The sequence below is a fragment of the Papio anubis genome, chromosome 12, assembly GCF_008728515.1.
Source record: "Papio anubis isolate 15944 chromosome 12, Panubis1.0, whole genome shotgun sequence".
NCBI lineage: Eukaryota > Metazoa > Chordata > Mammalia > Primates > Cercopithecidae > Papio > Papio anubis.
The window spans coordinates 5,127,750-5,151,746 of NC_044987.1; the positions used below are offsets into that span (position 1 = coordinate 5,127,750).

At 44.5% G+C, this 23,997-nt stretch overlaps 1 long non-coding RNA gene across 4 annotated transcripts in view; it reads left to right on the forward strand.

The window, feature by feature from the left end:
- The window catches only part of LOC103878016, a 114,725-nt gene that overhangs the window by 84,308 nt on the left and 6,420 nt on the right, over window positions 1–23,997 (forward strand). For 2 of the 4 annotated variants that reach the window (XR_002517316.2, XR_002517317.2), the window contains exons 2-3: window positions 7,575–7,936; window positions 18,779–23,770. This is a non-coding gene — a long non-coding RNA (uncharacterized LOC103878016). The remainder of the gene's footprint in view (window positions 1–7,574; window positions 7,937–18,778; window positions 23,771–23,997) is intronic. The other 2 variants (XR_004177293.1, XR_004177292.1) reach the window with 2 other exon arrangements.

Genomic DNA, 23,997 nt, shown 5'->3' on the forward strand with positions numbered 1-23,997 from the left:
TGGGAGAGTTGGAGGACGTTTATTCTCTGCGGAGTGTTAAGGGAGGACTGCCCTATTCCTTGTCTGCTAGTACTTGCCCTGGGAGCCGGTGCATCTTATCCCTTTTAATTCTCACTGGCTCTGCTAGACACGTATTACCATCTCATTTTACGAGTGAGGAGACTGAGTTTCAGAGAGTTGTTCCTGTATAGCTGCAAATGTGGGAGGCTGAATAGGACGGGTTACATCACCTTCAACTAGTTTTATGGCCAATAGGAATTCATTTTCCTGGTTTTTTCAAAGCGGTGGATAAGGATGGGAATTAGGATGCCCTCCTTCTACTCCGGTCATGCCAGTTTGGCCTCTACTCTATAAACAGCCCTTGTTCTTTTCTGTCTCCTAGATTCTCTCACGTAGCTTCCCCAACTTGGAATGCCACTCTCCCTCCCACCAGTTCAACTCCTGCACGCTTGAAAGGCCCTGCTAACAAACCTCTTCCCACAGGAACCTTTCCCTGCCCACTCTAGCTTTTGGCCATCTCTCCCTGCTCTAACAATTGCATTCTGTCATGAAATCAAACTCTTCATGACAGTACTGCCTTTTATGATTTGCTCATTGTTTCCATTTCATTGGTCTCATTCTATCAGCCAGACTGATCTCTGTAAGGGCAGGGACCAAGCACGGACACTTCCCCTAGATGCCCCACTGTTTCCAGCCAAGTGATGCCATGAAGTTGCACTCAGTGACTCTTATTTGGCTAACATTCTAAACGTGAGCCAAGGAGTCTTTGCTACAAGACAGTGAGGGGTGGTACTGTTGAGCTTTCAGCCATTAATTGGCTAGCAGCAACTCACTGGGTGGCCAGCCTTCCTGGTTCCTCCAGACTGTCAAGAAGGATTGCACCTGAGTTCGCTGAGAAAGGGAGACAGAGCTTAATTGTGTCCTCCATTCACACTAAAGCACCCAAGGACTAAGACCAGAAGTGCGGACAGGCGTAACCACGCGGGGCTGGGGCTCCGGGGCCTCTGCGCAGCCTCCTTCCCTCCCAGGTGTGTGATGACTGAGGATAAGTAAGTGAAATGCAAACAGTTATATACATAACAAACAATCTGGCCTAAAGTTGAAAACCACAAGGTAAATTATTGGAGTATTTCTTTCTGGGGCCCAGCGTGGAAGCAGAAGAGAGGGAAGGTGTCCACCTGCGCCAGCCATGGTGTTTGGGTGAGGCACAGGTTGAAAGCAATTACAGGGCTCTCTGGAAACAGCCTCGGCCCTGGAACTGTGGCAGAAGCTTGGACTCGGTGGCCTGCTTTCAAATTATTGGAGTACTCTTTTTGGAGTATTTCTGTGCTTCCTGTTGAAAGTTTGAGGCTGTTCAATGACATCATCTAAGGCCAAGTCCTTTCCCTGTTACCTTCCCAGCATGCATGAGTGGTCATTTCTTACCTCTACAGCTTATAACACGTTTTCACATCTGTCATCCCATTTATTTCTTGCAAGATTTTGAAAGGGAATAACGTAACAATAACAATGTTAATAAAAATGTTGATAGTTATTAAATACTTACATGTTCTAGGCATCAAGGGCACTAAGGGCTTTATGTATATTAATTGGTTTGTTCCTTACCATTTTACAGATACAGAAACTGAGGCACTGAGAATGATGATTTCAGACCATACAGCCTTCCAAGTGGCAAAACCTGGTCTTGAAGCAGGTCTCCTGAACTACAGCCTAGCAGAGAGAGAGACAACCACCATGTCCTCTTGCCTGTGGCTGCATCCAGTGCCAGTTTAACTCAGCTCTTCCAGGAAGCCCCTTTCTCCCCCTGGCCCCAGGCTTGTTCTTGGGGAAGATTCAGGGACTGGGTTGGTATCCTGAACTCAAGGGAGGGAGACAGGAGATCTGGGCTTAGCTTGGTCATTCCCTTAACCTCTCCAAGCCAAACTTTTGTCACCTGTAAATTAGGAATGATGGTCCTAAAATATCTGATAGGCCTGTTGGAAGCATCTAATGAGACAGTGCAAAAATAAAGCACTTGTAATCAAATTCCCCTCCTCTTCCCTTTCCCCACTGTTCTAGGGAGCATTGCATGTATAGACACAGGGTTTATTGTTGAATTGACGTTTATTTGCTGGGCCACACTCCTTAATATAATAACGCAAGAACCGCTGAAAGGAACTCTGACTCCTGATATCCCCTGGGAAGAAGGCCTGTCTTCAGTATGGCAGTAAGAACTCAGAAAGTAGGTCGTGGGTGGGAGAGAGGTATCTGGCTCCTTGGTCTCTTTCTCTCCAGCCTGGACCTTGTGGACTCTAGACAGGCTGGAGGGCAGAGAGCCCCTCTGTGTGGGCCACAGGGTGCAGCAGTCACCTTCAGAGTTACTTGCATGTTATTCCCCACTTGAGTTACATCTTGTTTAAAAGCTCCAGCCTGGTCTCAGCCGTGCCACTGAGGACAACAGGATATTCAAGTCTGAGCTTTTGGGGTAAGTAAGAAGAGCAGTGCGTGCTGGTCAGCAGGGTGTGGTACCAGCAGCCTGTGTTGGTGGGAATGTCCCCAAGGCAGAGGGGGACCAAGAGCAGAGGTAGGAGATAACGGCCACCCAAGTGGGGATCCTCCCTCCCTGCCAGCACTCCTTTGGTCAACACCTGCATTCCAGGTCTTACTGAAGGGGCTCTTGAGTGCTGAGAGCTCCACAAGAGGAAGAAGATGCCTGGGCGCTGAGTAAGGAAACTGACATGAAACACCTACCTTCCACCAGGCAGGGCTGCTGGGAACACCGTGGGCATTTTCTCACTTCATTTTCACAATGACCCTACAAGGTAGATGCTGTGACTTTCTCCCATGTCTGGGGAAACTTGGCCTTGGAGAGGTCAGCTGGTGCACCCCAGGGGCCAGGCCGTGGGTGACCAGGCTGGGATCCAAAGCCAGGTCTGCGGGACTCACCTGCTGGTGCCATCTCCAGATACCCTGCAGTGTGCCTGGGGTGGCTCGGTCTGCTGTGGCTCTTTGTTTCTCTCTGAGAGAAGGGAGGGAATGGTTATTTCACTGGCTGGGATGGTGAGATCGTTATCACCCTCAAAAAGCATGTATTAAATCCCTAATTGTTCATGGCGCTGAGCACAGGACTGAATTATTTTGTATACAAAAATAATTAACAAAAGTGCACAGATAGGGTCTCTGCCTTCTGGGAACACAGGATCCCCAGCATGTGAAGGTGAACTCAAGTGCCATGCCTGTAAAGCCAAGGCCGTGATGCTGTTCTCAGGAAGCCTGATGACCTGTGACTTTGGGCAGTTCCTCACTGTCTCCAGGTTTTCTCCAGGCTTGCCACATGGTGAGATAATATATGGAAAGCACTTAGCAAGTGCACAACATACTGTACATTCTCAATCATCAACAACTATTATTACAGCCATTGGGTAGGTGGCTTATACCCAAAATGGATTTAGGGATGAGGGAAAGGTTTATGGTTAAACATTTTTTTTGAGGGTGGGGGGACAGAGTCTCATTCTGTTGCCCAGGCTGGAATACAGTGGAGAGAACATGGCTCACCTGCAGCCTCTACCTCATGGGCTCAAGCAATCCTCCCACCTCAGCCTCCTGAGTAGCTGGGACCACAGGTGCATGCTACTATCCCTGAGTAATTTTTTAATTTTTCTGTAGAGTCGGGACCTCACCATGTTGCCCAGGCTGGTCTCGAACTCCTGGGCTCAAGTGATCCTCCTGTCTTGGCTTCCCAAAATGTTGGGATTACAGGTGTGAGCAACCATGCCTGGCCAGAAAGAAGACTGTTGATTGCACAGTGGAGGCACCCTTTCACTACTCCGCTGCTCTGTGGCTGTGGAAAGGCTACAGGGCCCTTGTTTTCCTTACAAGAAAATGTTCTTATTCTTCTAAGATAAGGAGGGCTCGGCCTTTATGGAGCAATCCTTCAAGTGTCTTTGTCTCATAGTCACTGATCTCGAGTTCTTTATTCTGGAGAGATGTGCGGCTTTCTTGAGGCAGAATTGTTGAAGGAACTGTGCAATGCAGCAGGCTAGAGCCATTAGTGACCTGCATACATGAAGCACTCAGTAAGTGCTGACTGACTGGGATACCAGGGTTAGGCGGGGTGCCCAGTTTCCCCAGACCTACAAAGGAGCCTCCTGTCCTTTCAATGTTTGCCTGAGAGACAAAATGACAGAGCCATGAACCCATCAGGTAAGACATCTGCAGCTGCCAGGGCTGCAGATGCAGACGGAGGGCTCCCAGAGGAGCTTTCACCCTGTGAGGGTCCTGCAGTGTGCACCCTTTGCCACACACAACTGGACAGGGAGTGACCAAGGAGCCCCAGTAACGCAAGGGCACGTGCTTTGGAAAATGTCTTTTGTTTCTTCCTGGCAGAGGCTGGGTAAGACACAAGCTTTGTGCTTAATGGCCTGTCAGGAGGAAAAGAAATCCATAGCAGTAGAGAGAAAAAGATTAAACTAATAATAAAACCAAACCCAAACATCACCGCCCTCCTGCCCCTCACCTCAGCCCACACCTGACACTGTGAGTTGTCTTCCAGCCAGTTCCCCTCCCAGGCAAATAATATTTATTCCATGAGGCCCTGACACACCAGTCCTCAACAAGACAATGCTTGATTGTTTCTTCCTTCCCCCCTGCAGCAAACCATGGGCTGCAGCAGAAGACGTGAAAAGGGAAAGGAGCGAGGTTGCTGCTCTTCTCATGGGACCAGCTCCGGGTGCTGTCAAAACAAGCCTGAGATAAGGACGGGTGAGGGGTGGCGGGCTCAGAGATTAGCGCTGCTACTGCCCTACCTCCTCAGAAAGTTTCATTCTCTTAGCAACGTTCCTGGCAGCTGTGACCACTTAAACAGCTTTGGCTTCCATTAAACAGGAGAGTCATTAAGTCACGGAGCTTAAAGCAGCTCTAAAGGGCCCCAGTAGTCATTCCTCAGTGAAAAGTGCCAATTCATTGTCTGGTAGATTAAAACAAACCTGGAGGTTCGCAGTCAGAGGTGAGTTTCTGTAGCATTGGGGTTGACGGTTGACCTCGATGTGACCCTGTGCTAAAAAACTGGTCTTGTGTGAATCAAAGACGCCTGCACTGGTGATGCATGTGAAGAGGGAAGGTTCAGATCACAGAGGGGAATTGGATTGTCAGTTTCCCAGGTTCAGCAGCTGCCCGTCTGTTCGTGGGTCTGCGTCTGTATGATGCGTCTTATCGATGCCAGGGTTTATCAATAGGTTTATCAAATGGGATGTATGTTGCAGGCCAAGACAGTTTGTGTTTTCCCAGTCCAAAGTTTACCTCGTGGATCAGCCAGCTTACCGTGGGCAGGACTAGTCCTCCTTAAAATTGTATTTGCCCCTTTCTTCTTTTTGATTTCATTTTTTTTTTTTTTTTAAATTTTGTTTTTGCTTTTAATTCTATTTATTATTATTTTGCTTCTTGGTTGTGGGTACATGTGCGGGCACAATGGCCATGATATGGGTATTTTTAAAGCGTGTTAGTCTTGCAATCTATCAACAGGCTGAGATCAGGTATGAACTCCCAACGTATCCCTCCTCCCCTCCCAGCTTGAGGAACTCAGTGGATGCCCCTCCTGAGTCCCAAGTGATTCATGGTGTTCAGTTCCCACCCAGAAGGAGTGAGAAACGTGCTCTGGTTTTCTGTTCTTGTGATGGCTTCTGCTGCAGAATGATGAGTTTCCAGCTGTATCCATGTTCCCATGGTTTTAAACTCATCCTTTTTTATGGCTGCATAGTATTCCATGGTGTATCTCTTTGAGCAGTGACTGTCGACAATTTACAGAAAGGAGGGGAACAAATGATAACCCCAGGGGCTGACCTACATTGTCCTCCCTCAGGGGAGCCCATCCCTCACTCAGCAATGGGCCAAGGTGGCTAAACCAGCCAGTAGGCAGGAACACCGTGACTGCTCACGAGGGCAAAGTGGGCCAGGTGCGGTGGCTCACACCTGATTCTAGCACTTTGGGAGGCTGAGGTGAGCAGATTGCCTGAGCTAAGGGAGTTCAAGACCAGCCAGCCCGGGCACATGGTGAAACCCCGTCTCTACTAAAATACAAAAAATTAGCTGGGCATGGTGGTGTGTGCCTGTAGTCCCAGCTCCTCGGGAGGCTGAGGTGTGAGAATTGCTTGAACCCGGAAGTGGAGGTTGCAGTCAGCCTGGGTGACAGAGCGAGACTCTGTCTCCAAAACAAACAAACAACAATAACAAACACACACAAAAGAGACAAAAACAGTAACAACAACAAAACAAGGAACAAAGGCAAAGTGAAAACTTATTTCTGGGGAGTACTCACTGGCTTTCCAAGCTTTCCTTTATTCTAACTCATAATTAGGTGGGGTGAGCAGGGAAGGTATTACTATCCCCATTTTATAACTGAAGAAACCGAGGTTCAAGAAAGTTAAGTGACACCTAGGCAAGCATCTCAAACCCCAGGACTTTTGATTCCTAGGCTGGTGCTCTTACTACGTTAGCACTATGAGCTTTATCCTACGTGGCTGTGGAACTCCAGGACTCAACTTCAGCCTGGTCTCTGTCCACCTTGCCAGCATCCCCTTTTCACCTGTCAGGATCCAGCCAGACTACCCCGTTCACTAGAGGCCTGGCATTGGAAGCCAATCAGCACAAAGATGAAAACGACTCAAGAGTTTGTGTCCCTGCCCATTTCACTGAGGTCAGAAAGCAGCTGGGAGAAGAATGAAGAGGTTTGGGGTGGATGTCTTTCCCTGCAAGAGAGTGCCCCTTCCTTAAGTTGTCACTCTTTCCTGGGGCTGACTGGGAGGAATTGACTGCATCTGCACAGAACCATGAACATAGATTGTGGGAACTGAGGTAGGACATTTGCCAAAGGGAACTCCAGGAATACTTGGCTCCCTGCAACTCCAGTGTGAGGGACATGTAGCCTCACGCCTACCCAGTGGATGACCAGCGTCCTGGAAATACCACTCCGTACAAGAATTCTGATGGGCTCTGTGATCCAGGACAAAAGAGGCTGGGTCCTGGCTGGAAAACCTGGGGTAACTGGCAGTCTGGCTTCTCCCATGTGGGATTACTCAGCCTGTAAAAGTTCTATTTATTTGTTAAGGGAGGGCAGATCCATATTCCATCTGTTGACACCTGGACGGCAGAGGAGCAAGCACTGCACCGCCTTGCCCATCAGCACCCTGGCAGTGGCACTCCCTGCCAAGCTGCTGTAGTGGCTGGGAGGAACACCTGGTGGGTGAGTGAGTGATGGGAGAGCCTCCCGCTGGCAGCAGCTGCCGCCCTGCCGAGAGCCATGATTGTCACTCAGTGGAATGGAAGGCCTAGGCAAGTAGCCTGAGAACATGGCTCCAAACACGTTTCCCTCACATGCTCCAGAGTGGGCCTGACCTTGTCAGTGAAACCAGGCTCACCAACTCCCAGAAGCTGCCTCTCCAAGAGTGTCTCGGAGGTTTCCCAGCATTTCTTTTCATGGCTGTGTTAGTTTTGGCTCCAAGACCAAATGAGTAGAAGATTCAAGGGGGTTTAAGTCTTCAATTACAATGCCGAGCAGTGCACACCCACCCTTTAACTGTGATGTCTTTCTGTGGTTTCAGTTCAGAGGTCAGAAGAGCAGAGAGGAGGAGCTACCTAAAAGTTTTAGAGGGGAAGACTGACCTGGTTTCAAAGTGACGTCAAAAACCAGAATTATTGTGAGAATGACTGGCATTTGCAAAGAGCACAGGATCCGTGCTGAAGATATAAGCCTTCCAGTGCTGGTGCCAGCATAAACCCACTGTGCGACCTTGAGCAACTGAAACAGACCTTCTGGATCTCCATTTCCTCACCAAGAAACAAAAGAAATTGGATTGATGCTCTCCCAGGGCCCCTTCCAGTTCAACCTTTTATGATTATACAACTACTAATCTCAGCACTGATGTCCTTTATTTACAAAGAAAATACCATTGACACACCTCAGGTAGGACATATGCTTTGAATTGTTCTTTCTGCTGTGCTGAGAGGTTCTCAGTGCTCCACCCCCACACCTGCCCATCCCCTTTGCCCACCAGTTTCCATGCAAGAAGACTTGCCCCGTGGTCTCTGCTGTCCTCTAGAGTCCCACAGAGGATGCCATCCAATGGCCACAACAGGGCTGGCAGGTCTAGGTCTCAATTCTGACCTCAGGAACTGACTTGGGTGGTTGCAGGCAGAATTTAGCTTATCTGGGCCTCATCTACTGAATGGGATAAATCATCCATCCTGGGAAAACACTCTGAGACGCTTTGGTGAGAAAAGCAAGAGGCACATGAAGCGGCCCTGTTGTGGAGGCCGAGGATCTCAATCCCAGAGTCTTTGAGAACCAGTGGCCCTGTACTAATGGGCTGCACACCCCACAGAACGTTGTTGATTTCCCAGTTTACATGGAACTAAAGCCTGCTGGCAGATGCTGGGTGACTTATTCACATGCATTGTGAACTTGGATCAAGACTCCCTCTTTTGGGATTAGTTCTGAGCCTGGTTTTAAAGCATCTTTTTGGAACAGTGAATGGTTTTGCAATGCATTTCAGCGAGCCCTTTACAAACTCACTCATCAGGCCTTGGGGAACGAGGCTTACTTCAACCAGCTCAGCTTGGATGCCACACTAGAGGCTGCTGAGTCACACAGGCAGAGCCCGTTACCTGCCAAACATGGCTTTTCTGGATCCACCTTTCCGGTGTGATGAACTCACAGGATTAATCTGAGAGCTTGTCCCTTCTCTTCTGTCTTCACTCCCTCCTTTCCCGTGGCCCTCACCTGCAGCTGTTGCTCCTCAGGTGAGAGCACCTGAGCTGGGAAGGGGGTGCAATGAGTCTCAGGCTCCAAGAGCTTCTCCCTAAAACAAGCCAGGAAATGGCTTAATCGCCCTAGGGATGAAGGGGCCCCACTGTGCAAGAGACCCCCTAAATGGAGATGGGAATTAATGGACAGCATCCTTCAGAACCATTCAGAACTACTTGGATGTTACTGAATCTGCCAAGTTCTCTCAGGCCTCTGTGGATTTGAGGTTCTATTTCTTCTGGCCAGAATTCTCTTCCATCCTCACCTGCCTGGTTAGTTCTTACTTATTCTTTATGATTCACCTCCTCTAGGAAGTGAACAATTTATTCAATAAGTATTTATGAAACACCTACTATGCACTAGGCACTATTACAGAAGTTGGGATACAATAGTGAACAAAATAGCCCCAAATTCCAGCCTTCCATCCAAGGACAGTGTGATTGACTGTCAAATGTGGCTGAAAGGTCAAGGATTGGAGAACCGACCACAGAATCTGGCAGCACAGAGGTCACTGGTGGCCTTGTCAAGGGCAGTTTGAAAGGTTCTAGAGAGAACTGGAGAAGAGAAATGAGAGATAGTCCATATCAACAACTCTTTTGAGGAATTTTGTTGGAAAGGTGATCAGAGAGATAGAGGAAAATGTGCAAGTCAGTTGTTTAAAAATTGAGTTGACTTGTTAATTGGTTGCTTAAGAAACTATGGAGGCCATTGCCACATGTTTTGAGAGCTTAGTCCAAGGCCAGGAGAGGAGATTGAGAAAAGGTGGTTTTCATTTTCTTTCCATTAGCCCTTGTCCATGAGCCCCCATCCTATTCTGCCTTCTGTCCTTTACTCAATGGTAACAGATGTGGTTATTTATACTTCAATATCTTCTGCAGACTTCTAGTCTCTCTGGAATTTAGCAGACCAAGGAGACTCCTAACCGTATCATACTAGATGCCTATCTACAGTGCCATGTCAGCTCTTTTTTAGAAGTCTGGCATTTGGCTACATAAATCATTGAGAATGCCTGATTTGTGTGTTATAATGTAATCTTGTGATTTTTATGGTGAGTGACATCACTTCTATGGTAGGCACAATATGGTTCACAATTGTTTACAATGCTTAACCAATAAGCATGTTGCATCAAGGAACTATTTAAATAGTCTTTAAGTGTCTGGAGATTAGTGCCAGGTTCTTGATATTTCTAGGAATATTCAAACGATGGCTAATGTTTTTCTAAGTATAATAGAGCCTGCATCTCTTAAAAGACATGGCTTTCATTCTTGGGGAAGATGAGGTATCTATGCCTCAAACTATAAATAAATTAGTGAGAACCCATCCAAATGTATTACAAACTTTAGTTGAATTCTGATAGGACACAATAGTAACCAATAATGCCAATCCTCTAAGTAATAACATTAAGATGGAAATGGTTGACTTGTGTTGGAGTTGACCGGTGATGGCTTTTCCTCATAGGAGGCACATTGTGTCCTTTTAGAACCTCTGCATTATAACACACAAGTAGATATCACCCATCCCTTTACATCCTGATAATCTATAGTGAGTTTTGAAGTCAGTCAAGTCTATATTAAAATTCCTACTTGGCTGTTTAACTGTGAGACAATGAGCAAGTTACTTAACCTCTGTGAACTTCAGTTTCCTTATCTATAAAATGAGAATGCTAACACCTACCTCATAGTGTTATTGTGAAGTTTAGCTTAAATATGAGTGTCAATCACCTGGCATAGAATAATTAGTATTATTAGCAGTACTGCTAGGGAATGAAAGGGGTTGGTGCTGGTGTGATGGGCATAGCAACACTCCTAGGGGTAGGGTGAGAGGGGCTGACCTCTCTGCTCCTCCCCTCGCTAGAAATTCTAGCCGCAGATGCAGACAGGCTTGTCAGTGACCCACATCATCCATCCATTTTGGCTTTCACACATTCATGTAATAATTTATTGAAAGCCTTGGAAGTTCCAAGCAACAGAAACCCCTGGTCTCATGGAGCTTATGTTCTAGTGAGTTTCGGGAAGAATCTGGGTCATCCCGGATTTAGCATAGCTCTTTCATGTCCCTCATCTTTATGACTTTAAGTTACCATCCAATCACCAGCCCATCCTGTGCTGAGTAAGAATAAGCTGAGGCAATTTAGACCTTCCAGAGACATAGATACCAGCCACTATTGATTTTCTCTTATTGTCAGAGACTAGCCAACTTATATTTTTCTCCCCTGCTAAGGTGATTTCATTTTTTCTCAGAGTGGAAGGAGTATTTCCCTGATTAAGTAAGAATTCAGGCCCCTCTTCCCTGTAAGTGGCTTCTGGGGCAGACTGAGACTCACTGTACCACTTTGGGATGAAGTTGTCACAAAACTCTGCCTTATTTTGCCTTTTTGCATTGGAGGGATGGGGGCAGGGAGGAGAGGAAGGAATCATTCCTAGGTGCTCAGAGTAGAGGAAAAGTCTGGAACCCCACTGTTAGATGGTGGGAAGGAGGCCAGGAGACAAGGGCAGAGAGGTATGCCCTTAGAGCCTGGGCTCCATTAGAAGTTCCTGCTCTCCTGGAAATAGATCATGCAGTTATTTAATTTAAAAAAAATGATATAGTTGCAGGTATTCATAGCCAGGTGTTTCTCTTTTGGGTCTTAAGCATGAATACTTGTGTCCTGGCTGTCAGTGTGAGTGTAGTGCAAACAGCAGTCTTGTCAAGTGTAGACAGTGATGAGATGGGGCAAACTGGTTTAACACCAATGTGAACCCTTCACCTAAAACTCAACTCAACCCCAGGGATTTCTGAGCTGTCCAAGAAAGTCTGATGACTTTCCTTGCTTAATCAGGTCCTCTTAAGCTCCCTTGAGGCTAAATAGGGAAGAAGGGGCCATGAATTTTATGTCTTTCTGTGGGAATGTATATGTTCCAAAAGCAACAACCCTTTTTCCAGATAAATGTATAATCAACAAAACAGAGTTCTCTGCTTTGTAAAACTAGCATAAAATTACCCTCCTGAGTGCCCTCTTCCAAGAAAAACACTGACCCCTCCTTAATAGAAATTCTGAAATCTCCATGTGTTAAACTAAATCGAATTAGGTTTAACTGTTCCCCCAATCTCATGTCTTTGTTATCTGTCATTTATTTCCCATATGCAGTGACCACTGCTAGACACTCAGAGAAAGTCTGTCCCAATGCCCATAAAATAACAGCTCCTGTTACTCTGACCTTATACCCACAGGAACCTCAGAACAGGCAGGTACATCCTTAAATGAACACCAATAATTAAGGACTTAGGGAGCTCTTTATGTTTTACTAACCCTTAAGTCAACAATCTGCTACTCATTCATTGGCACATTTCTCTTGAGTGATAATTGCTACTCTTCCCACAGGTACGTTTTTCTAGGAAAAAAAAGATTAAATATTGGATAATTTTAGCCAGGCAAAGAATAACCCAAACCATTAACCCTACTTGATTGCAATGAAAACTGCAAATTAACTTTGACAGAAACAACAACGAAAAATCATATAAAAATTAAGCTAATTACCACCCTCCTCCACACACACACAAAAATAGGAATAGCTTTTCATTGTATGTAGAGACATTGTCAGGTAGTGATTAAGATCCTGGATTCTCAATCCAGACATACCTGGGTATAAACCCCTGTTTTGAACCCATAACTACCCACGTGACCTTGACCAGGTTGTCTGGCTTCTCTATGCCTGCTTGATAGTGCGTCATTAGACTTGTGTAAAAAAATAAGACAATGTATTGCAGTGTCTAGATGATAGACAGTGCTTAATCATTTACAAAATGACTTTGATGGTTACAACTACAGCCAACATTTATATGGGCAGCTAAGCTGCAGATATTTGTAGGCCAGTAGAGATTCACATCACCATACTCTAGTAACTTCTGTCCTAGGAAACGATAATAAAAATATTAGCTCCCACCACAAAAGACCACATATTCTATGATTCCATTTATATGAAGTGTCCAGAGTAAGCAAATCTATAAAGACATAGATTGTGGTTGGGGGATGGGTGAGTATAGGAAATGAGTCCTGATGGGTACAGGGTTTCTTTGTGGGGTGATGAAAATGTTCTGAAATCGATTGTGATAATGGTTGCACAAGTCCATAAAAAACCACTGAAATATATACACTTCAAATGGGTGAATTGTATGGGATATGAATTAAATCCCAATAAAGCTGATATAAAAGAGCTCCCATTTATCTGTCAGTTAATCCTTGTAATAGTCCATGGTTTTTGTTTCCCCATGGTCAAGAAAATTTCATAAAATTAGCGTGTGATGGATCCGGGATTTCTTATTTATTGACTGGCTCTTTTGTTCACAGAATTAGATTAATCACAATTAATCATTCATGGCACATCATCGCCACTTATCCATTGAAAGCCATCTTTTCTTTTACTTTATGTATATACACTAAATAATATGATAAACACTTAGAACCCACTTCCCAAACCAAGAACAGAATATTCAATAACTTATAGCTCCCTGTGTGTTTTCTGCTTTCCAACTCCTAGCTTCTCCCCAGAGATAAATATTTCTTGAATATTATGCTTAGCATTTCCTTGCCTCTATTAAAAGGCTTTTTAAACAGGAATGTGTGTACCTAAGTTGTATATTATTTGGTTTTGCTTAGTTTTGTTTTAATTTTGCTTAGTTTTCAAATTTTATAAAAAGTGTATCATGTTGTATATGAATTCTTCTGAGATCTGCTGCTTTTCCTTCAACATGATACTGCTTTGATTCACCCATGTGAAAGAGTCCAGCTGTATCTCTTTTGTCTTTATGCTGTGGAATGTTCCATTTTATGACTATACTATTATTTATTTATGCATTCTCCTTTCAAAAGGTAGTTAGGTTGGTTTCAGGTTTTTGCTATTTTGGCAAGTTCAACTATGATTATTCTTTGTATATGTGTCTCCTGGCATACATCTACTAAATTTTCTCTTGGGTATATACTTAGAGAAATAGGGAATACATCAAAAAGATTTGCTGGGTATGCCAGCATTCAGCTTTAATAGATAATGTCAAATTGTTTTCCAGTTTTCCCCCAGCAATGTGTTTGAGACCCTGTTGATATCCAACATTTGGTATTGTCATACCTCTTGGATTTGTTAATCACATGGGTGTAAACTGGCATTTCGTGGTGATGAAATGCCTCTTCATGATTATTGGTGAGGTGAGCATCTAATTATAGGTTTATTAGTTATATGTGTTTCTTGTTCTATGAAATGCTTCTTTGTGGCTTTTGCCCATTTTTTCTATAGAGTTTTTTCTTATTTTAGAAGTGCTTTATATATTTCTAAAACTAATCTTTTGTTAGCTATATGTGTTTCAAATATTTTCTCCAAATTTGTAGCTTATAGTTTTACTTTTGTGCAGAAATTCTTAGTTTTTATTTTTTATTTTACTTTAAATTCCAGGATACATGTGCAGAATGTGCAGGTTTGTTACATAGGTATAGGTGTGCCATGGTGGTTTGCTATCAACCCATCATCTAGGTTTTAAGCCCCGCATACATTAGCTATTTGTCCTGATGTTGTCGTTCCCCTCACCCCCCACCCCCCGACAGGCCCTGGTATGTTTTGTTCCCCTCCCTGTGTCCATGTGTTCTCATTGCTCAACATCCACTTATGAGTGAGAACATATGGTGTTTGGTTTTCTGTTCCTGGGTTAGTTTGCTGAGGATGAGTGCTTCCAGCTTTATCCATGTCCTTGCAAAGGATATGATCTCATTCCTTTTTATGGCTGTATAGTATTCCATGGTGTATATGTACCACATATTCTTTATCCAGTCTGTCATTGATGGGCATTTGGGTTGAGTTCCATGTCTTTGCTATCATAAATAGTGTTGCCATAAACATACATGTGCGTGTGTCTTTATAGTAGAATGATTTATATTCCTTTGAGTATATACCCAGTAATGAGATTGCTGGGTCAAATGGTATTTCTGGTTCTAGATTCTTGAGAGATTGCTACACTGTCCTCCACAGTGGTTGAACTAATTTACAGTCCCACCAACAGTGTAAAAGCATTCCTATTTCTCCACAGCATCTGTTGTTTCTTGACATGTTAATAATTGCCATTCAGACCAGCGTGAGATGGTATTTCATGGTTTTGATTTGCATTTTTCTAATGACCAGTGATGCTGAGCTTTTTTTTTTCATATGTTTGTTGGTCACATAAATGTCTTCTTTTGAGAAATGCCAGTTCATATCCTTCACCCACTTTTTGATGGGGTTGTTATTTTCTTGTAAATTTGCTTACATTTCTTGTAGATGCTGAATATTAGACCTTTGTTGGATGCCTGGTTCACAAAATTTTTCTCCCATTCTGTGGGTTGCCTGTTCACTCTGATGATAGTTTCTTTTGTTGTGCAGAAGCACTTTAGCTTAATTAGATCCCATTTGTCAATTTTAGCTTTTGTTGCAATTGCTTTTGGTGTTTTCATCAAGAAATTTTTGCCTATGCTTATGTCCTGAATGGTATTGCCTAGGTTTTCTTCTATGGTTTTTACAGTTTTGGGTTTTACATTTAGGTCTTTAATCCATCTTGAGTTAATTTTTGTATAAGGTGTAAAGAAGGGGCCCAGTTTCAGTTTTCTGTGTATGGCTAGCCGGTTTTCCCAGCACCATTTATGAAATAGTGAATTCGTTCCCCATTGCTTGTTCTTGTCATGTTTGTCGAAGATCAGATGGTTGTAGATGTGTGGCATTATTTCTGAGGTGACTGTTCTGTTCCATTGGTCTGCATGTCTGTTTTGATACCAGTACCATGCTGTTTTGATTACTGTAGCCTTGTAGTAGAGTTTGAAATAAGGTAGTGTGATGCCTGCAGCTATGGTCAGTATGATATTGGCTGTGGGTTTGTCATAAATAGCTCTTATTATTTTGAAATATGTTTCATCAATATCTAGTTTATTGAGAGTTTTTGGCCTATTCAGTGGTTCAATTTCTTCTTGGTTTAATCTTGGCAGGGTGTATGTGTCCAGGAATTTATCCATTTCTTCTAGATTTTCTAGTTTATTTGCATAAAGGTGTTTATAGTATTCTCGGATAGTAGTTTCTGTTTCTGTGGGGTCAGTGATGATATCCCCTTTATCCTTTTTTTTGTGTCTATTTGATTCTTCTCTCTTTTCTTCTTTATTAGTCTAGCTAGCAGTCTATCTATTTTGTTAAATTTTTTCAAAAAAAAACCAGCTCCTGGATTCATTGATTTTTTTAAAAGAGGTTTTCATGTCTCTATCTCCTTCAGGTCTGCTCTGATCTTAGTTATTTCTTGTCTTCTGCTAGCTTTTGGATTTGTTTGCTCTTGCTTCTCTAGTTCTTTTAATTGTGTTGTTACAGTGTCAATTTGAGATCTTTCTAGCTTTCTGATATGGGCATTTAGTGCTATAAATTTCCCTCTTAACACAGCTTTAGCTGTGTCCTAGAGATTCTGGTGTGTTGTCTCTTTATTCTCATTGCTTTCAAAGAACTTTTTTATTTCTGCTTTAATTTCATTATTTACCCAGGAATCATTCAGAAGCAGGTTGTTCAATTTTCATGTAGTTGTGTGGTTTTGAGTGAGTTTCTTAATCCTGAGTTCTAATTTGATTGCACTGTGGTCTGAGAGACTGTTCATTATGATTTGAGTTATTTTGCATTTGCTGAGGAGTGTTTTACTTCCAATAACATGGTCAATTTTAGAATAAGTGCCATGTGGCACTGAGAAGAATGTATATTTTGTTGATTTGGGGTGGAGATTTCTGTAGATATCTATTGGGTGCACTTGATCCAGAGCTGAGTTCAAGTCCTGGATTTGTAATTTTCTGTCTCATTGATCTGTCTAATATTGACAGTGGGGTATCAAAGTGTGTGAGTCTAAGCCTCTTTGTAGGTCTCTAAAAACTTGTTTTATGAATCTGGGTTCTTCTGTATTGGGTGCATATGTATTTAGGATAGTTAGCACTTCTTGTTGAATTGATCCCTTTACCATTATGTAATGCCCTTGTTTGTTTTTTTTTATCTTTGTTGATATAAAGCCTGTTTTGTCAGAGACTAGGATTGCACCCCTGCTTTTTTTTTTTTCTTTCCATTTGCTTGGTAAATTTTCCTCCATTCCTTTATTTTAGCCTCTGTGTGTCTTTACACATGAGATGGGTCTCCTGAATACAGCACACTGATGGGTCTTGACTCTTTATCCAATTTGCCAGTCTGTGTCTTTTAATTGGGGCAGTTAGCCTGTTTACATTTAAGGTGAATATTGTTATGTGTGAATTTGACCCTGTCATCATGATGCTAGCTCATTATTTTGCACACTAGTTGATGCAGTTTCTTCACAGTATCTTTGGTCTTTATATTTTGGTATATTTTTGCAGTAGCTGGTAGTAGTTTTTGTCCAAGGTGGACATTACACCATAGGCAAGTGGCAGAGCCGATACTGTAACCCAGAACCAGGACTTCTGGTGTCAAGGTCATAGCTCTTTGCATTCTTTGTTTTCAAGCATAAATGTAGACCTTGACTAATTGAAGCAAAAGAGAATATATTGAAAGGGGACTGGATACTGAGTAGCTCATAGAATTGAAGAAAGACAATTGAAAAACCAAGCCTTGGGAAGCTGAAGGACCAAGATGGTCCCAAACATCTAAGTAACAAGAGGTCACAGACCTTACCATTGGACATCATCATTGTCCCTCTGCGACCTTACTGCAAATGAGAATCCTCAGTAGAAAAAGGGCTTAATTCACTCATTCACACTTCTTCTGGGGGTTGGGGTAGAGGGATTTGATTGCCAGCCCTCTAAGACTTCTGCCTTGTGGAAGGGTGGCTCACCCAGAGAGCTGACAAAACTGGCATATGTCTAACACAGCCTCCTAGGACATTATCTCATCTTGTCATCTCCCCTCTGTGAGGTTTGAGAATCTTGTCACTTCAGCTGGCCTGGGAGCTCCTACCCCAGTTTCTTCCAGGAATTCCATACACAGTGCTGGTACACAGCCAAGACTTCATAAATGATCTTGGAAGGCTGCGTTAGGGAAATAGTCCCTGTTCTCAGGGTCTTAGACTTAAGACAAGCCTTTTGGCTTTGTTTGAATTTGCTTTCTCAGTAAAAACAAAAAGAAAAACAAAAAGCCAGACATCAAAACAGAGAGAAGAGAAAGGCCTTTCCCCACATGCATTCCCAGGTGCCCAGAGTTGGTGGTTTTGAGACGCTTGAGTGAGACAGGCAATCTCCCACTCAGTCCCTAATTAATTGATCACCTCCATCTGGTCAAAATGTTTACTGCTTCTGCCTACCCCTCAGCAGGGAGGAGTCCCTAGTTCAGCAAAGCAGCAAGTGTGAGAGGGAAAAACAACAGCCCCCACATAGCACATGTAGCACCATGTCTAACCCACACTACAGATGCGGCTCTATCTATATCCTCATCATCAATCAGCAGGTGATGAGGTGTAGGAGCCGTGCTGGGTCCCGTCACTGCCTGGGGCACTTTGCAGTGTCACCGCGTGCATTCTTCATCCAAGCTAAATAGAGTGCTGGGTGGGGTGCTGTTTCTTGCACTATTTACAAGCCCCTGGGATTTTTCCTTATCCCAAAGGACTGTGAAGGGAACGTGCGGACCTCAGCAATTTCTGCAGTGAAGTCATAGGGCGCTAGGAGGGCCACCTGAGCCTGGGAGATTAAACCCAAGGCCACTGAGCTTTAAAGATAGGGATGAGGTTAGGGCAGAAAAGAGGCAGGAAGAGGAAATTTGATTCTTCTAAATCTTACCTCATTTAAACATTCGTTTGGTAAAATTCCAATTATGCTTCTTGACAGAGCAGATTTTTACACTGTTCCAAATGTAAAAGTTGGAAAGAGGCTACAAATGAAAACAATTCGGTAACACCTCAAGCCAAAAATAAGCCAGAATCTCAGGCTAAGTGGAGTTCAAATGATCTGTAATCTAGAATCTAGATCAACCTTCCTCTCACACAGAAAACTCTAGGATGTGACACTGGAAAAATGATCTGTCATTTCAGAGGCACCACCTCCTGATTCTGTGGTCCTGGCATGTCAGCACCTGATTGTGGTCATCTGAAAAATGGGGATAGAAAGACCTGCCCCGGCTCCTCAGACAGCTTCTCTAGAGATGCAAGACGCTCTGATGTGAAGAAGAGCTCTTCAGAAGTGGGACAATGCTGGACGTGGATGTTGCGGGGTGTTTGGTGGCTTCTCAGTACTCATTGACCATGTCCACTCCCCTTCTCTTCATGCCCTATTTTTACTTCTCTTTCAAATGTCCTGCTCTTCACTTCTCACCACATACTTCTTCGAGGTTCCTTTTCCCCGGGTCTAGGCCTTGGTTAAGATTTCCCAAAGGTATTTTCATGGGTCTCTAGTCCCCAAAATGGCTCACAACTAAAGGAGGTTCTAAGAACAAATTGATTGGCTTGAGAAACAACAAGCGGCATGACCGCCTTTCAGAAAGTACAGCTCTCCTTAGGCTGTGGGAAGTCTTGCAGGAAGGAAGCTTGTCTACCTGTGCTCTTTAATTAGTTAGTACTTTCATAATTAATTCGACCACAGAAGCCATTGTTCAAATATTGCCTATTAATACCTCCCCCAAAATACAGCTTGGGAAATGTCCTAGATGATAATGACAATGATATGATGATGATGACGATGAGGCCCATTGATCAAATGCTTACTACATCAGAAATAAACACTTAATAACACTTAACTCTCAGGCATCCCAATGAGATGAGTGGCATTACCCATAGCTAGAAAGTGAGACTGATTGACACCCAGGTCTGGCTATTTCTGTTTTACAAATAAGGAAAATGAGATTCAAGGAAGGTAAGTATTTTGCCCAGTCTTATAGCTAGTGAGTAGTGGAGTTGGGCCATGAACCTGAGTCTTGTACCCAGGTCTGTCTAACTTTAAATGTCCCACTCCAGGCTCACACATGAGCCTGTGGCTTGGAAGCTGAGTTCACACCTGGCTTCACACTGGAGGGGCTTCTCAGGCATGGCCGCCCCTTGGGAGTCTATATGATGGAGGGTGGAATTGGATCGATGGGCAGCCAACCTAGTGTATGGCCCTCAGCAACCATAAAACGGGACGGTCACACCCTCTGGAATCCATTGCAATGGGACAGTCACACCCTGTTGCTGGAAAAAATAGGAAACCCAGATTCAAGAGCCGGAGTGGTTTTGACCAGCGTGGTTTAACCAGGCAGCAGCCATGAAGACTGAAGTGCTCCAGAATCTGTCCTTTCAACAAATCTACCCCACCCTCCCAGGCCCAGAGCTTTGCTCCCGCATCCACAGTGCCCAAAGCTGCTTAGGTTGCCTGGCTGCTTTTCGCTAATTGAAACCTGTTGTGGTGCCTGTTGCTATAAACACTTGGCCAATTTGCATAAGTATGTGACATTATAAAAGTTCCTGAAAGATCTGATCCACATGGCTGGCACAGGGCCCAAATGAAAAGCCAGGTAGAAAGACAATGTGTGTGTTATTAAAAAAAAATAATCTTGTTTTTGTTCCTTGTGCAGGTGAACAGGGCAAGAAATGGAAAGCACATCCAATCCAGAGGCAGTGAGTATAGCCTGCTTTGTTTTGTTTTGAAATTATTTGAGTTATTTTTCTTGTACCTCCCAAGCTGCCTGTCACATGTGAAAAGCCGGATTGAGGCTGTTAAGATTGTACAAATGGGTCTGTGTTTTGCAGTGGAAGGTTCTGAGACTCACAGAGCGGGAGGAAGTTTGGAGATCACCATGTTCAGTGGTGTCATTTTACAGATGTGGGAAACTGAGGGCCTGAAATTTGCATGAGGCAGTCCAAGACTCCTGACTTCTATGCCGGGGCTCTCACACTTTCCAAAAACACTCCAGAATCAACCAATGTACTCACCGTCATTTTCAACAGAGTCAAACGCATTTAGATGTAACAAGACAAAATCCAAGCCTTCCCAAGCTCTGAGGTTGGTGAGCCCACGGCCTCCTGAAGCCCTCTGACCTGCCCAGCTCTCAGTCATGGTCGACCGTTTAGGACCAGCAGCCCTGAGCCAGGAGCTGGTGTGTTCTTTCACAGGCAATTTCTTTCAACCTTCTGAGCCCCTCTAGGAGGTGAGTCCTTTTCAGCTGTGGAAGTTAGGGCTGAGAGAAGTTAAATAATGCTCCTCAGTTACACAACGGGAAAGCGGGGCCGTGATTGAAACACAGGACTGGCTCACTGCAAACACTGGTTTCATCACTTCGTAGGGTTGTTGGAACGATTGAGCAGGACAGCACCTATGAAGCGCTGGTACGGTGCCCTGCACACACTGGGTACTTTAAAAATGTCAGGTCTCACCCCTCATGTCTGTCCCGAGTCATCCACCACCAGCATTAACTCCAACAGAAATAATCTACAATATGCAGCCTTATTAACTCATGGTTCACCTAAAGTGACCTTTTCTACAGAGGGACTTGAAAACCTGGCAAATTCAGTTCAGCAGCCCCCAAACACTAATTTCACACATGTGCTCAAGCTTGCTGACACTTGAGGGGTTGGCTGGTGGTTTGCAACCAAGCAGACCCCCATTCAAGAGGCCAAGAAGCTGTTATATCTTCTAAACACTTAAAATTGACAAGGAGGGATGTTCATCCTGTCCCACCTCTTAGCCCGTCATGAAAATTCTGCATCTGTCTCCATCGCAGACAGCCAAGTTTGAGCAATGTTCTTGTCATTGTGGCTGGTCCCTACCAACTGTCTCCATGCATGTTTCTGGAGGCCTCGAATTGAACAGTTAAGCAGCACGACAACTCGCTGTGTTGGAGAGTTTTAGTAAAGAGGGTGGAAAGGGAACAAGGAACTCAAGAAACCAGGGAGCCAGAGGTCATTCCATGACAACGGTCCACTTGTGTCTTTCCGCTGGTTCACCGTGGGGCTTTGCACACCTCACTCCAAACAGGGCAGCAGATCTGTTCTCCCTCCCATGCCGGTAACATCATGAGGGCCAAATAAGCTATGAGAAAAACCAGATTCTTCCTCCTCCCATCCTCACCCCTCCACCATGCAGTTACCTCCAAGGCAGGACACCTCAGCCTAAAGTCCAGTGTCCAGGGACAGAGGAGGCCTGCATCTGTGGGACAGGGGTGGGGAGTTGCAGCTGCAGGACCGTAGAGGTGGCGTCAAGGCTGATGGAAGGAAAGGGATGGTGGGAAGGGGAGGGGATGGGCGTGATGTTTACTGAGCACATACTACGGGCCAAGAACTTGACACTTCTAAGCTTTCTTAATCCCCACAGAAATCCTGTGGGGTAGGAATTATTATCTCCTTTGTACCAATGAGGAAACAGAGGGTCAGTAGGGTTAGGTAACTCACCTGAGGTCATATGACTCTGGAGGTGGAGCCAGCATTTGAATGCATGTCTTTTGATTTCAAATCTTAGCTTCTTTCCAGGAATACAGTCACCATGTGAGAGCAATTCCAAAGTGCTGACTCTGTTGCTTGTCCACGTGACCTTGTGACCCTCAGCCAGCTGCTTGCCTTCTCAGCTTTCTTACCTGCAAAATGGGGTTATATCTAGTGCCTACTTCCTAGGGTTGTTGTAAGAATTAGATGAGATATGCACATAAGGTGCTTAGTGCAATGCCCAACATGTTGGAAGAGTCCTGCAGATGTCTGCCATTGATTTTATCTTTGCGGCTGCTGCTCCTGCTGCCCTGGGAAGTCACTCTCCCTGTGCCTCCGTTTTCTCATCTGTAAAATAGGTGGATTGGACTGGAGATGCCTTATCTTTCCAGCAATAAAATTGTATTACTCTGCTTGGCATTCAGTTCAAGTTAATCTTCCCAACCAGCCTCCCCCTCAGGGCTCCCCTGCTGAGTTCCTCAGTTCTTACAGCATAGTTCTAACCCTGGCACCCTGCTTGTTTTTGCCACTGTGTAATTCCTTCAAGCCTTCACTCCCACTCCTTACCTTCCTTGATTTATCTTTGCTTTCTTCTGCCAATTTGAATTCTATACTTCTTTCAAGGCCTAGATGAAAACTCAACTCTTCCATGAAACCACCTCTGGCGAACCCCGCCCTGAGATGATTTCCCTTCCATTTAAATTCCCTCGGCTATTATGCCCATGGTTGACTCACACTGCTTCCAAATGGTTTGTATTGTCTCACTGACTTCTGGTTGATTTAAACAAATTGCCTAAAAGTAAACTCCCCAAGGGCAAGGACCTCGTTGTCTACTCTGGTGTTGCCTTCGTGATGCCAGCACAGTCCTGGGTGAGTTGAGGTGACGCTGCGTGGGTCACCCCATCCTCCCTGGGTGACTGAGCACCTCTGGGGAGGGGGTTTTCTTCAGGTTGCCTAGGTCTGTAAGGGTAATTAAGAGATCACCTCTGCCCTCATGGAGTTTGCGGAGGGAAAGAAAGAGACTTGTAAATATAACCAATTGCAACATAATATGATGAATTCTATTCCTATGGCATGGGGGAGGGTGGTCCCCTTTGTGCAGAGGAGACGAAGGCTTCTGCCAGCTCAAGGAGGAGCAAGAGTTCCCAGGGGGACGCAGGAGTGAACCCTGCACAGTGTGCACAGCGTGAGAAGACGCAGTACATCCTGGTGTACTGAGGTGGGCTAAAGGGTGTCTTTTAGGGGAGGGAAGCAGATCAGGGACAGTGGTAGGAAATGGAGTCAGAAACATAGCTTCTCCTTATCCAATAGCAGGTCCTTATCCCCTGGGCCCACAGCAAAAGACCATATCAAAATCAGAAAAGGAAGAGCTGTGTAAAGAGCTTCATTTGTTTATTTGGTATGAAAATGCCCCCTTAAAAAATCATGGTGATAATAGCAGTTGCTTGATGTTTATTTGTTTTCTCATTTCATTTTGTTTTCTTTTAACATCGTTACTTGACAAAATACAGATTTGGCAATTCTGTGTCAGCGGAAATAGTCCAGGTCCGTATTCTTGGAACTACTGCTCTGGGAGCTATTGAAATACATGGAAATAACAAGCAAGTGCAACATCGATGTAACTCAGGGGGACAGGTGAGGAGCTTCTAAATAATTTCTGCTTTTTGCTGATGAGGATAGCAGATGTGGCCAATGCTTGCAACGGGTGCTTTTAAAATGCAAAGCAGAGAGGTAGTCTGATGGATTTCGGTGGCTTTAATCCCTGTCCTCTCTTGTGAGAGGCTCACTCAGTGGCTCCTTCTTCTTTGTGCTTCTCTCCTCTCCTAGCTATTTCCATCCGCTGCTCCTCCCTCCCTGGGAGG